Here is a 15,838-nt window from a genome sequence, read left to right on the forward strand (position 1 = left end):
GTAAGGGTCTTAACATAAGTGCAGGGACCTGGTCTTTGAGGCCACGTGAGAGGGAGGATGAAACGGACTCATTCGACGCTGCTCCTTGGGAGAGCCAGGCTTTCCCACCTTCTCCACTTCTTCTCAGGTTCTGGGGCTCTATGTGATGGTGGGTGGGGGAATATTTGATGAATATTTTCAGAAAACTGAGTTAAGTTGAAAGAAGCAACTACATGGGGAGGATAAATGCAAGGTTTCTTTTTCTGATTTTCAGGCACATTCAGAAATGAGACAACTCCCATAATTCACATAAAATTTTATTAGATATTTATGTACACATGTACTAAACATGCATTTGGTAACACAAAAATAATTTTCTCAGTTTGAATGTTATATAAAACATTGCACTGCTTATGAAAGATGCAATTGCTGTTGTGAGAGTTACTTATTGTGAAGAAGGAAGAGGGAAAACCAGGCAAAGCCACGAAGGTCCCTGCACGCCCTCTGCTGGTCACGAGCACCTCCTGCAGCCCAGCCTCCTGTTTGCAGCAGGGGAGGTTTCTGTCTGGGCTCAGACTGACTTCCCCTCGCTGTGTCTCTTGCACAGTAATAGGTGCCCGTGTCCTCGGTGCTCAGGCTGTTCAGCTTTAAATAAACTTCATTCTTAGAGGTGTCTCTGGAGATGCTGAGTCGGGACTGAAGAGCTGGGTTCTTGTATGTATTTCCATCATAACCGATGGTACCAACCCACTCCAGCCCTTTTCCTGGAGCCTGGCGGATCCAGCTCACAGCACCGTCAGTTAAAGAGAATCCAGAAGTAGTGCAGGTGAGGGACAGGGTCTGCGATGGCTTCACCAGTCCAGGTCCCGACTCCCGCAACTGCACCTGAGACAGGACACCTGGGAACAAGGAGAACCACAGTGAGTCATGTTCTCATTTCCATCACCCCATTACCTTCATATCTGAGTCCCTGAGACACTCACATCTTGGAGCTGCCATGAGAAAGAAGAGGAACCACGAGGGTTGCATGTTTGTTGATGATGCCGGTGATGTCCTGGGAATATTATCCAGACAGAGGAGGAACTTGAATTTAAGTAAATGTGGGCTTTGGGTTCATCTCTTTTCTGAAGTGGTGATTTGCATTGGGGAGGTGACTGTGTATATAAAATAAAACAAATGGAGGGAGGACCTTTTATCAGGGCACGTTTGGAGGATGCTGGCTGAGGCCTTGAAGAACAGAGTCCGCTACCTGGGGTCAACTCATTAATCCATTGTTCCTTTAATTTCAGTCAGGAAATGTGTTGAATAGGAGATAGAAGGGGACCAGGGTCAATAATGGCTCAGGGAATATGGTCCCAGTGCCCCTACTCCCAGGGATATATATACACACACGTACATACATGAACATATTTCTGCATGTGTTTATGTACATATATGTTCCATACTTATGGAATATATAATATAAAATATGATTGTATTAGCTCTCAGTGTTTGTTTTCAGTGGAAGGTAGGGTGCTTGACATCATTGTCTCCAGTTTGTTGATATTATTCCTTAATTACAACTTCATGTCTAAAGTTTTTGTAAGTTGTCAGTGCTTTTTGCCATTCTGCCATGGGAGCCAGAAAGGACCTGTGTGTTCACAAACTTCTCACAACCATCATTGCTGAAGCACCAGTTGACCTGACCCTGCCCTGCACATCACACCAGTGTATGGGGTTGGTCAAAACCACTGACCTTTGGTTCCTTCACCTGAATACTGACTGGTTTTGATCCATTCATCTCTAATATGTCTGTCTAACTTACCATATCTTGAAAACAACTTGAAAGCAAATTGCAAACTGGATTCTCAGTAATATTAATCATATTGTTAATGATTAAACAATAAATATGGGACTTAATAATCTCTAGGCAGGTTCCTATCTGTTAACACAGCAATATGATGTGAATAAGGTGTGGCCTGGATATGAAAATCACCATTAATTTTGGCAAGAGTTGGGGACAAAGGACAGCACAATAAAGAATGTTCCAAAATTAGGATATGATGCATGAGACATTTAGAAATTCCATGGATGCAGGTGCTGTGATGGGAGGTCACAGCAGGAAAATGAAATCAACATATGAAGTAAACTTCATATGTGTTTTTCATATGTGACTTGTTTCCTCTTCTCCTTGTTTGGTGCATTGACTGTAAGGTTGGCATTTGGTTACATTAATCCATGTGGATGACTTTCTGTACATAGTGCTTGTTTTGTGTAACTCTATACCTTCTATGTATTGAGTACAAAATAGTCACATTAATTATCTGCAAGAATATTCATGGCCATTTCCATTTACACAGAAGACCTTGGAAGGAAAGAATTTATGTGTCAATTCAGTTGGGGAGGGATGATGTTCCTTCAGCATTTTCCAGGAGCCTGCAGAAGCCACTGCCTGAGCCACATCCTGAGTTCCAGAGAAAGGGTCTGATCTTTGGAATGTAGAGAACAGTATTCACACCATCCATTGTCAGGTTACAGAAGGGGCAAAGGGAGATGTGATAACAAAGATCTTGGGAAGAAAATGGATTATCAGACAAATGGACAATCAGATCAGTGCTAAGGTCTGAAGTACACGCTAGTCTGAGAAGGGATGTGAGTTGAAATCCACTACAACCTAGAACCTGGAATAGCCTACCTCTTCGTTCATATGAATCTGAAAGATTATCCCAATGTGTAATCTTACTCCATTATCTTCCTCCCATCTCAAAATAGAAGACTCATCAGGTTGCCTTGTGCTACTCAGCATTCTGAACTGGGAAAATTTTCCTTATTCACTTATAAGGAAGAGCTGCCTGAATTTGCTATGACTGTGCTTCCACATATTACAACATTTTCTAATTCATGACATCAATTTTAGGCACAAGGAGGGAAATTTAGAGATGCTCCCTGAGGAAGCAGTTAGCTGGAGAGGAAGCCCCAGAACCCAACAGGACACCAGCCCTTTGCCACCATCCTACACTTGCCCCGAAAGCTGATCCTCATGCTCAGTGGGTCCTGAATATGCCCTTCTGCTCACCCCATGAGAGTTTTATATTTGGATGAACATTCCTTGCTTGTCACCATGTCTCTTGTATAAAAAATGGTTGTGTCCTCACTTCCCAGACTGTTCATTTGCAGAAACAGATGTTTTTGGATTTAATTATATAAATTGTAGCATCAGAGTCTAATTAAACTGAATTGATAGAAGAAATATATGCTAATCCAAACTTTGCTGGCTGACTACAGGTAGCAAGATCTGAATAAATGGCCAGGGATCACTACCCTTTGGGTGTTCATCATTCATTTCCACAAGGCCAATGAGACCAAGTTTGTTATAAAGGATGTGGAAGACTTATATAATTATATAAGGGTAAATATCACAAAATTGATTTAGTCAGCAAGATTCAAATTTCAACATGGCTTCAAAGTGGTGAATGTCAATAAGACAAGATTTAGAAAATCTGCATAAAGATATGGACGGTGTTCTGAAAATTTTAAGGTGTTAGTAGGACCATTCATGATAGATTTTAATTCATAGCGTTATATAATTGTATTTATTTTTGTATAATGTTCTCTTGATTTGTGAGAAAATGTTGGAAGTTCTAATATAATTGTGTATAGTGACAAGAATTCATAACCATTCATAATTGTGTATATCACTCCTTTTTGTAGCACTGTCACTTTTTGCTTTCATTTATCTAAAATCTCCACTACTGGAGTCATATACATTTGGTACGGTTTTGTCTTACTGATTAATTGACAGCTGTATAATTATGAAATATGCCTTATTATTTCTCACAATAGTCATTGTTGTGACATCTTACTTATCTAATACTTAATAAAAGCTTTACATTTTACTTGTTTAATAGGCTCATGATGCAGCATTTCCATCATTTCATCTTAAATTTATTAATCTAATTATATTGTTTAAATACTATTCCAACCCATTGCATAACTCAATGGACAGAAGTCCTGACTGTGACCAGGAGAGGAGCAGCATCTTTTGAGAGGGGGTGTGACTGTGTGAGAGGACAGGCTTCATGAGGAGTGCATCCTGGGCCAGCAGACACATGGGATCAAAGGAAGTCAGAATTTTCAGTAAGTGATTACACTGCATAATCTACATGGGAATCACACCTTATAAAATATCATTGGGTTATATATACCAAAAATTCAACTTTCTAAAATTTATCAGAAGACAACCCACTAAAGCCAAAATATTAGACATATGAGACAAAACAGGCATGAAATAATCAACTTCTCACATTTAGTAGACACTGAATATCCAAGTACATTAAATAATATTTTGTCCAATTGAGGATTAGTCAAGGCTTACCCCAGTGACATCTAAACACAGTCTCTTCTGATTCCAAACAAAAACAATGTGCACTGACATTTTCAATCGCTTAAAAGAAAAATCATAAGTCCTGATTATAACCAAAGATAAATGGATTATAAACTATGCTAATTAACAGGACATGGAGATCATAGAAGCCACATTAAAGTGTTCTACTGCAATATACAAATCCAAAGATTGCATAAATGAGAATTATTTTCTAGATGTGTTGTGCCTTATAACTAGCAGGTCAATTGTGGAGCACCATGAAAATGACAGTCTCCTCATTATTATGTCACATAACATGAGTGTTTGTGTATTTTAGGATGGGAACTGTAATGGAAAGAGTTTTCCAAATTCCTGTTGTTTATAAAATGGTGCAGCTTTAAGCAGTGAATGGGGGTGCAGTTCAAAACTACTCTGAGCTGGTATTGTACATGACTTGTCCCAGGTGTGGCAGGAAAGGAGAAGTTGTTGGTACAGGGGAAACTGTCAGGTACATGTGTAGGAAACACCACTGGTAATTTCTTTCCTGCAGCAGTTACATAGATGTCCAAGTGAATTAAATTTATAGTCATTACCTATGACATATGTACTGAAGCTTCAATCATGTACATACACTGCTAGTAAATAATATATTGACTCTAAGGAATAATTTATCAATGATTAAGGCATTGTAATGTTTGAAGTAAAAATTTTTAATGTTTATTTTATTTGTTCACAATATTTTAATATTATACTGTCCATTTAACATATTTGTGTGGGAGTGATTGTGCATGTTTGTCTCTGTAGTCCACTGTAAATCAAAATAATACTTATATGTCTTTAATCTACAAACAGTATATATACTTACCTGGAGTATAAACCCATGATTTATACTAGATTCTTCAAATTATTGGGATATGTTCTTGATGAAATAATTGAGAAATGAAAATAATATGAGCCATGACAACAAAGGTATAAAATGAAGTGACGTTCACTATATTTTGGTGACCTGGATTGTATCTTTGCTGTAAGTATCTGTTAAGAATAGCGTGGTTCTTCTTCAGTGCCTGCAACCTTTTAAAATGGGGCAGTCATTGTCTTTTTTATTGCAGGAGTGTCCTTGGTAGTTGGTTCTCTGTGAGAGACACTACGCCTCTATGGTCCACAGGAAATGTCACAGCGTAATCGTTGTCCCATAATGAACTGAGTTCTATACGAACAGATAGCATTCAACACTTCCACAATCACATACTACATTGATCATGAAAGAAAATGTTCTACCAGAAACACATGCTTCTGTCCCTTGCAGGATCCACTGAAATCCAATATTTATGTGTATCCAGCAGTAAAATTAAGTAGCATTTTTATGTTTCTTTAAATGTGGGGATTCAATTTGAGGAATATAGGCCATGTCTTTCATAACAATCACAGTCACTAGTGCCCAGGATCACAGACTAAGTAATTCCTTCTGTTTCTAAGATGCATACCTGAAAAGTGTGCAGGCATGTGGAGAAGGGGATTTAATCTCCTCTTGGCTGACATTTGTTCCTGCTGCTGAGATAAAGAACACGGAAGTCACCATTGGTGACTGCACAACTTAGATGGAATGGACAAATTCCTGGAAATACACAAACAAGCTACACTGGCTCAAGAAGTAATAGAAAATCTCAACAAACCAATCACAATAAAGATAAGATATTCAAACAGTCATCAAAAATCTTCCCACAAAGAAAATCCCAGGGCAGATGGCATCACAGGGAAATTTTATCAAACATTACAAAATGAACTAACATCAATTCTGCTCAAATGTTTCCAAAAATTTGAGAAAAAAAGAACACTACATAACTCATTTTATGATGCTAATATCACTTTAATACTAAAAGCAAGTAAAGATGTTATAAGAAAGGAAAAATACAGCCAAACCCCCAGAAGAATGTAGATATAAAAGTTCTCAAGTAAATATTAGCAAATCAAGTCCAACAGCACGTTAAAAAAATTATACACCATGAAAAAGTGGGGAATGCAAGGATGGCTCAACACAAGAAAATAGTGTGGCTGAATCATTTTCCATCACCATCAGCAATTTATGAATATTTCCATTTCCTCACACTGTCACCATCTCTTATTTTTTAAGAAATATTTTATTGTATATTTATATTTGGTTGTTTGTTTTTGTTTCTCTAGTCCTTTAAGATATAAATGTAAGCTATTGATTTAAAGGATTTATTCTTGAATGTAGTCATTTAATGAGCCTAACTCCTGTAGCTGCACATAGTACAAGACACCCAGACCTGCAACAAGACACCCAGACCCGGGAAAAGGAAGACACATGGTAAGTCATGTGTTCACATGCGTCAGCCTCATTATTTTTCATGTCTGAATCACTGAGACACTCACATCTCGGAGATGCCACCAGATAAAGGAGGAATTACAAGGCTTTCTAGGTTTTGTGAATTAAGTCCATGACTTCCAGAAAGTAGTCTCAAGGGCAAAACACATGCCAGACTTAAGTAAATGGGTTTGTGGTTACAATGTAGAAATAAATGGATGCTGTGGTGGTATAAGTGCTGATTTGCATGGATAAAGTGCATTCTTAAATAAAGGTGAATATCAGGGAAGGGAGGTCCTTGCCTCTAAGGCAATCTGGGGAAAGGAATGTTGACTGTGCCTGCAATAAACACAGTCCTCTCCTTGGAATCCCCCTTTCACATATTCCAGAATTCATGTTAGTCCAGGAAATGACTGAAAGAAGATTGTCTGGAAGATGGATGTAAACTGATTTGGGGAAATGAGTTCATGTATCTCTACTCCAAGGGACGAAGCAGACAGGGAAAGACGCATATACTATATATGCATGGATACATATATGAATATTTTTGTGGCAAGTTCTGAAAGTTTCTGCTTTTCTTGATATATTCATGGAGGAATGGTAGTTTGGAGAGCCACTCTCCTCAATTCTGGTCATGTCAATCTACAGTGCAACTTCATGAATTTATTTATGGCAGGTTGCCTGTGCTGTTAGATTCTGTCATACTTGTTATTAGTGTTATGGACTCCAGGGAACCAAAAAGGCCCTATAAAAGCCCTCGTGTTAACCACTGAGATGTCACGTGCATGTGGCTGAGGCAGTTCAACCAAATGCAGTTTGAGACACCTCCCAATATGTTGAGTGATTTAGATCATCTTCTTTCTGAAAACTTCTTTCCTCCCTATCCTATCATGAACAAACTCTGAATGCAACATATTACAACTGTTATTTAATATCAGTCAAATGATTGGAGTAAAAAGTAAGGTAAGGTGTGTAGTCCCTAGCATCAAGGCAAGTGGATGAGGCTATAATGTGAGGCAAATGTGACTTTACCTGGACTCCAATGTTACCAATGAAAATGGCAGAATTGGGGCATTAAAAACAACTTCAGACTGCAGGTTCTCAGGAATTACACAGTTAGAGAAAGCTGGGATGGAAGTGATGACAGGAAATCTGAGAGGCTAAGCAGTCATGGCTGCTAAGAATGAAGCAGGACCACATACTATACTCTACGTGGCTGGAGATTATATTGGTATAGAGACAAGAAGCAATAATGCAGTGAACCTGATCACTTTCTATGGAAGCATGGAGTGGAGGACCTTAATAGTTGGGAAGCTACTGGGCTGACGTTATTTTGTGGACCTTGTAAACAATCTAAACAAGTTTTAAAGGAGACATGAAGAGCTCTCTTTAAGGAAATCACTTCGGAAAGTAAAAATAAATTTGGTTGATGACAGCAGAGCATGGAGCATAGGCTTTATGAAGAAGAGGCACAGAGGACTGTGAGATGAAGCAGTTAAAAAAAGATGTTTCCAGCAGGATGTGCTGGCTCTGCAAGTCACAATGAGAATATTACAATGGCTGTGGCATGTGTAATTGGTGCTCTCTGTAGGGTTATTGCCTGTCATGGAAATCTACCAACTGAGCCATGGCCTCAATGTTCCTGTAACTGTCGCACTTTACTATGAAATTAGTGAGAAATGCAGGTCAAGAGAGACCTGCTTAAGGAGGTCTCTCAAATGCCACCTCAAATTCAAGAAACTTGGCACACATCTTTGGAGACAGAAACTATGTCAGCAAGGATTTCCCACCATAAAAGCTTCATGAGTGTCAGGCACCACTGAGTTGCACCAAAATGGAGTTGACCCTTTATTATATAATGAGTACATCAATTTTTAGTCTCCTTTTTCAGATTGAGAAATGAGACATATATGTGGCAGGCCTGCCCATGATGTCTCTGAGCCCCATGACCCTCCAGTCTAGTACCAAATGTCTCAGTACCCCAAGGGCTGTCGAGTTGCTGAATGGCCCTTTTTTCTGTATGGTGTTGAGTTTGCCAGTCAGAAATTTCCCGGATGGGATCAGAGAAGTAAAAGTTGTCTGAGTTGAGTTCTAGGGATCTTCCTTGTCCCAGGGATATGGAAATTTGGAGAAATGCAGTGATGTCATCCAGGTGCAGTTCACATAGATATCCTTAATTTAAGAATATAATATTTTCCTTTACCAAAAAATGAGTAGTTTTGGTGGGAGAAAGTATATGACAATGAAATTTCTATGTTCTAAGATTACTCTAAAACAGATACTTGGATGAGAGTTTCCATGCCAACATCTTGAGTATGATCTGCTTGACAAAATAAGAGAACACTACTTCTGTAGAAAATGCAAAATCCTCAGACCAAGCCACACAGAATAGAATTCTAAAGACAGCAAGTTTCCCAAATGGAAATTTCTCAAAATGACTCATCATGCACATTTTAGAAGATATACCTGCAAATAACGCAAGTTTTAGATTAAATTCTGTTTGTGAGTCTAAATATAAAATGTGTGAACATTTCCTGTAATTACAGTGACAGTTCAGTAGAAGACACAGAATCATAAGTCTAGAGCAATCCCATGGGGGAAGCATTATGTTGGAGAGGAAGCACCAGGCACTGACAGGAAACTATCCCTCAAACTCACATCTGCACCTGGCCCTGGGGCTGGACCTGTGCTCAGTAGGTCTTGCCTGCCCCCTGCAGTCCAGCTCCCTCCCGTCATCTGAAATGGGTGGCTTGTTTCTTGGACCCCAATGAGTATTGCTAATTCTGCATTTCACGCCATAATACATGGACATGATATAGGTTCTATGCTTACTCATTTACAGATAAGCCACGCTTTAGTCATTGCCTGTGGAATTGTTGAATCAGCACTTCATGTAATCTCCATCCCTCTCAGAATCTCCATCAGTTTTTGCTTTGTTTTGTTTTGTTTTTGTCATGGGAAGGCTCTGGGAATTGAACCCGGGTCTCTGGCATAGCAGGAGAAAATTATGCCACTGAGCCAACATTGCACTGCCCCTCCATCGGTTTTAAAATCTCCAACCCATTTAAGTCCCTTTTTTGGAAACTAATGGAACCAGCCCACGCAGGAGTTACTGCAGGTAAATCCACAGACTGCACATGAGAGTGTAAGAAACCCCAGGATGTAATGAATCTCCCCTAAGTTCCACCCACTTTTCCTTGCATCTGTGCCTGTGAGCATAAAGACATCCTAGTCTGGAAAACTGTTGCATATATCCCATCTTTCTCTCAGTCCTATCCACTCACACACTGAATGTCCTGTGTTTTCCTAAAAATTACCTCTTAAAACAGCAATTAGAACAACACAGTTCATCAAAACTCCAGGGTGAATTGACTCTGTTCATCTCAGTCATCAAATGGAGACACCTGAGAATCCCTAGTCTAGGACTCCTCTCTCAGAGCTGCAAGGACAGGGCTGGCATGATTTTCAGCATCCAAGGGGGGGGGGGGTCCAATTTGTATTTCTTCCTATTATACTGTAAGTACTGTGAGTGCCCAAAGTAGATATCCCTGACCCAAAGGACAAACTTTGCAATGGTAGCATTTGTGAAAATGTAAACTCTTACCATATGGATGTTCTGAGCTAAAGATGCATCGCCTGCCAACTCCCTTAATTGCTATATATGCACAGAATGTCTGTGAGGTAGGAGGGTCTAGTCTCAACATTCTCACCAATTCTAGAGATTAAATGCTGGAAAATAGAAATTCTAGAGGGAGAGCAGTGGTATGTAACTGTGATTTTAATTTCCGTTGATCAAAAATTCTCGAACAAATTTTCTTATGCTTATTACACATTTGTGTATTTTTGTTGAAAATATCTATTCATATATCCTGCCTGCTTTGGTGAATAGTTAACTGTAAATCTTTTTTTATGTTCTGGACATAACTTTAGCAGTTTGATGACCAGTGAATACTGTTTTCCAGTGCATGGATTTCTCCTAATTTTATTGGTAACGTCATTTAATGTAGATGTTATATTAATTTTGATAAAGTCATTATAATTGTAGCTTATTTATTATTCTTGTTGTGTTATATCTAATAAATTATTTTATAACCCATTTTGTTTTTGCTGCTGATATAGAAGTTATTATAAAGTATGCTAATAGGGACAAGCATCATGATGATCATCTTGGCAAACCTAAAGGAAGGCACTGAATCTATCCAATTGTCCAACTTTATTAGAGAAATTGTAGGCTTACAAAAAAGTCATGAAAACGATACCTAACAGAATTCCCTTATACCATTCCATGATTCTACGTTGCAATAGTAGAATTACTATTAGTATTATAATTCATAAAAGAACATTTTAATGAGTATATTATAAACATAGTCCATCATTTAAAATAAGGTTCACTGTGTGGTACAGTCCTATGTGTTTTTTTTTTTTAATTTTTAATCTAGCAGCATACGTACAACTTAAAATTTTCACTTTTAATCACTTTCACATACATATGTATTAAACAAGTAGTAAATTTTATATCTTAATTCTGATGAAAGTTGTTTACTGCAGCACTTTTATATATACATATATTTAAAATGTTCTTGCATAGAGTGTTGGAACTATAAGAAATTTCGTAAGTACATATATGTCAAGACTGCTCTCTATATATTTTAAATCAAATTTTCAAATATTTGTTTTAATTTTGACTGAAATTCAATACTGATTTTTTAATACTTGTGTTTTTTATTTGATGCCTATCATCTAAGAAACTGCTGAGTTATCCAAGGTCACACATATCTTATTCCATTTCCCTTTTGTCTGGGTCTTTTCCAATTATCGTAGTCACATAAAACAAGTTGAAAGCACCTTTTTCTTTTATCCTTACTTGAGTATGGAAGAAAATCTCAGATGCTGACAGAAAACTACCTCTTATTGTATCCACGCTGCTTCCCAGTTTTTCAGTGAATCTGGAGTACACCAGCAAGCTAGAAACCCTTTACCCACTGTTTTAGTTTGTTAAGGCTACCAAAATGCAATACAACATAAATGGACTGGATGTTATAAAAGGGGGTTATTTATATACAAATTTATTCATTTGGGAAGGCACATAGCAATATTTCTGGTCCTCTCTCCTGACTTCTGGGTTCAAGCAGCTTTCCCAGGGGCATTTCCTTTCTGCATCTACAGACTTCTGGGTCTGAGCTGGCTCTGAGTGCTGAGCTGAGGTATGCTAGGCTGTTGAGCTTCTGAGCTCTCTTCTAACTTGTATCTTTTAAGTCTCTGGCTAATTAAATTAAACATCACTCATTGCAGAAGTCACTCCACTTAGCCAGCTGCAGATGCAACCAGCCATACATGAATTTCACATGCTGATTATTTAAGTCCAATGCAGCAGCAGAACTGGGCACCATAACCTCATCCAGATGACACCTGAACTTAAGAACTACTGTGTCCATCCCTTATCAACTTGACAATTGTGCACAACACCTTAAATCACCATTAATCTCTAAATAGTAAACAATAACAGAAATACATTTTCACTGTTCTGCATACAATGCACTAAATCTTTCCATATATAAACTACATTTGTTTATCATAGTATCACAAAAATCATAAATTATTTCAATAAAAGTAAAAATACAATATCAACTCAAAACAGTATGATGTGTCAATAAAGTCAATTACAGGACTGGTTTGTCCTAAAACAAAATTCTCCTATACTGTGCACCTGTGAATTTGGAACAATTATCAGATTCCAATATAAAAAGAAGGAACTTTCACAGGATATATGATCCCATTGCCATGTGGTGAAACTGTACAGAATACAGGGGTCACTGGACCTAAATAATTCTGCAAAGCTGCAGGTCATAATCAATTAAATTTCAAAATCTGAGAGTCATTCATCTTCAGAGCTTTAGAAAACAACAGTCTCACTCTTTGCGAGGGCCTATGTGGTGGCACTGTTCTCTCCAAATTTGGGAATAAGTGTTACAATGTTGAGAAACATTGGGGAGACCATCTTTTTCTCAGCACCACACTTCCCAAGTCTCTGAGTGGCACCCGGATTGTCTGTCATCTCTGAGGCACATGCTCAACCCCTTCAGAGTAATGGGGAGGCAGCCAGGCTCCCTTCAATCCCAGGGAATGTTGTCCACACTCTCTGAGACCTGGGGCACCAGAACCCCTTCTCAACATCAAGACAGAAGGCCTGCCCTTTGCCTCTGAGGCAAGCTCACCCACTCTATGTGCAAAGGTGGATCCCCTCTATTGGCCTGAGGTTTTTTGGCTTCAGACCTCACCTTCCGTGGTTCTGCTTCTGAGGTTATTCTTCCCTCTATCTGTCCAACTTCTGACTCTTGAAGTCCAGAATGGCAATGGTTCTGTTCATATAGGTCTCATAGAAACGTTGTCACTTGGATGTAGCATACAGTGGTCAAATCCATCACACAATATGACCTTCACAAATCTTTTCTGGATAATTCCATCTCCAATCCTGGCATGCCGTGTAATGATTGATTGGTTCCACATTTGGTTAAATCCTCATGTGGGGCACCATTCTCTGGGGTCTAACTTTCTGGTTGCCCACAATTTTCCAGGCCATCACTTCCTGATATCATTGCCTCCAAATGTTCAGTCCTCAGCCTATTCCTTTCTTGTCACAATTTACTGTAAACTGCAAGGAGAAACCAAGTTGTATCCTCCACATTAAGCTTGGAAATTTACTCAGCCAAGTATCCCAAATAATCACATTCAAATTCCCCCTTCCTTCCAGCACCAGAATTCAATTTTGCTAAATTCTTTGCCACCTTGTAACAAGAGTCACTTTCCTTTCCATTTGCAACAATGCATTCCTCTGAGGCTTAAAGAGAAGAATCTTTAGAGTCCAAATTTCTACTCACTGTTTCTTCAAAGCAATCTAGGCTTTCTCTATCACGCTCCTCACAATTCTTCCAGAACCCTACCCTTATACATTTAAAAAGCTGTTCCAACATGTTTGGTATTTGCATATTCAGCAGCTCTCCACTCATCTAGGTACCAAAATCCTTTTAGTTTGCTAATTCTACCAAAATACAATACACCAGAAAAGGACTTTCTTTTATAAAGGGGAATTATTTAGTTACAAATGTATTAATTTGGAAAGGCACACAGCATTGTCTGCTGGCCCTCTCTTTCAGCTTCTGGATTCAAACAGCTTTCCAAGGGGCATTTCTTTTCTGCATCTCCAAATGTATGGGTCTGAGATGACTCTGAGTGTTGCATTGAGGTGTGCAAGATCTCAAAGCTGTTGAGCTCTCTTGTAAAGACTCTCTCTTTTTTTAATCTTTTATATTGAGAAAAATCTTCATACACATTTTTTCTATACATGGTTCATAATCAATGGTTCACAATATCATCTCTTTTTTTAAAACTCTGTCTAATTAAATTAAACATTACCCATTGCAGAAGACACTTTACTTAACCAACTGCAGATACAATTAGCTATACATGAATTTCCCATGATGATTTAAATCCACAGCCACCAAATAACTGTGCACCATCACCTGCACAAGTTGTCACCTGAACCTAACTACTACAGTGTCCACCCCTTGTCAACCTGACAATTGCACACACCACTTTAAGTCGTAATCTCTAAATAGGAAACAATAACAGACGTATTTTTTTTAATACATGGGCAGGCACCAGGTAATGGACCCTGTTCTCTGGCATGGCAGGTGAGAATTCTGCCACTGAGCCACCTTCACACTGTTCAACAGACATATTTTTTGCCTAACAATGCTCATCTGTCCTGCATACAGTGCACAATATGTTTACATATAAATACATTCATTTCATGAAAATACCACAAAATCCTTAAATCACTTCAGTAACAATACAAATGCAATACCAACTCAAAAATAGTACAATGTATCATCAAAGTCAGTTACAAGAATGGTCCACCCTAAAGCAAAATTCTCCTGTACTATGGATATGTGAATTTAGAACAAGTTATAAGCTTCCAATATACAAAGAAGGAACAATCAAAGGATGAGTGATCTCACTGCCATAGCGAGAAATTGGAAGGAAAGCAGGGGACACTGGACCTAAACAAATCTGAAAATCTGTAGGAAATACTCTATGACTCAAGCTGCATGGGAAGTTTTTGTCCAGGATCTCACTACCTACCCCTTATGGTAGGACAGGACTGCACAGTAGTACATGTTCATGTCTTGAAATTGCAGAGCTCACATGCAGAGAATTCTTGCTTGAACATGTCTCTGGAGATGGAGCTATAGCTCTAGAAGGATGGGTTGCATCCTTCTGGTTGACTCCAGAATAAATTGCTCAACCTTCCATTGCCACTCCATTCCTGAGAATAGGTGAATCCTATACCAATATAAATCCCTTGTTTTTATGGAATAAATAGAGACCAGAACTGGTAAGAGATAGCGTCTGCAAAGGATTCAACACTCATGGGCCCCCTTTCTCGCACTTGCTGTTGGAACAAGGCACATAGAGACAAAGAATCAATTCTTGTCATTCACGTGCAGTCACAGCCTTACACCCAGACCCTTGACTGAAATACAAGACACCTACCTTGGTTTGTGACTCTCATAAACGTAAGAGAGAGGGAACAAGGTGTCTCCACTGTGGACAGGATGCAGAAAGGACCTGGATATGTTAGACCAAACCCAGGCTCCAATTCTTGGTGAAAGAGTAGGAGGGTTCTAGAGGGCTCTGATCCTGAGAAACTTTCTAGCAGATGATCAAAGATTCTAATTAAAGTTCATGAGTAGATAGACTTTTATTTTCACCAGGTTCCTTGGGGATGTCCACAAAGACATACGGATGCCATTTTTGGAGTCTTAGACTTGGAGGCCTGGACTAACATTGTACAATATGGGTGTATTTTTTCTTCTCACCTCATCTCCTATTTATAACACAATGATCATCAGCTGGCTTTCTTCAAAGTACTCAAATAAAATTTAAGTTTAGCACCTTATAAGCAAAATACAATTGATAAAAGAAAGCATGTGCTCCCACTAACTACACATACAATCAAATATTAAAATTCTGGGCCATTTGCCACTGTGGAGTGTGGTTACAAGCGCTTCCCAAAACAGCTCGGCCGTGAAGTTCTAACAGTGTGTTCTAACGCATCACTCTGCCCTTCTCGAAGGAATCACTGCCACCTGCCCACCTGAAAAGGAGTCAGAGAATCAGCAGTCACAGCC

General features: G+C 38.8%; 1 pseudogene across 1 annotated transcript; it reads right to left on the minus strand.

Annotated features, from left to right (window-relative positions):
• Positions 1–420: 420 nt before the first annotated feature.
• On the minus strand, positions 421–1,058 carry LOC143675598 (Ig heavy chain V region PJ14 pseudogene; annotated as a pseudogene). Its single transcript, XR_013171666.1, has 2 exons — positions 963–1,058; positions 421–878 (listed from the first exon to the last, which is right to left on the minus strand). The product of XR_013171666.1 is annotated as an Ig heavy chain V region PJ14 pseudogene (transcript).
• Between the last annotated feature and the right edge of the window lie 14,780 nt (positions 1,059–15,838).

Source organism: Tamandua tetradactyla, chromosome 3, assembly GCF_023851605.1.
Source record: "Tamandua tetradactyla isolate mTamTet1 chromosome 3, mTamTet1.pri, whole genome shotgun sequence".
Taxonomy (NCBI): domain Eukaryota; kingdom Metazoa; phylum Chordata; class Mammalia; order Pilosa; family Myrmecophagidae; genus Tamandua; species Tamandua tetradactyla.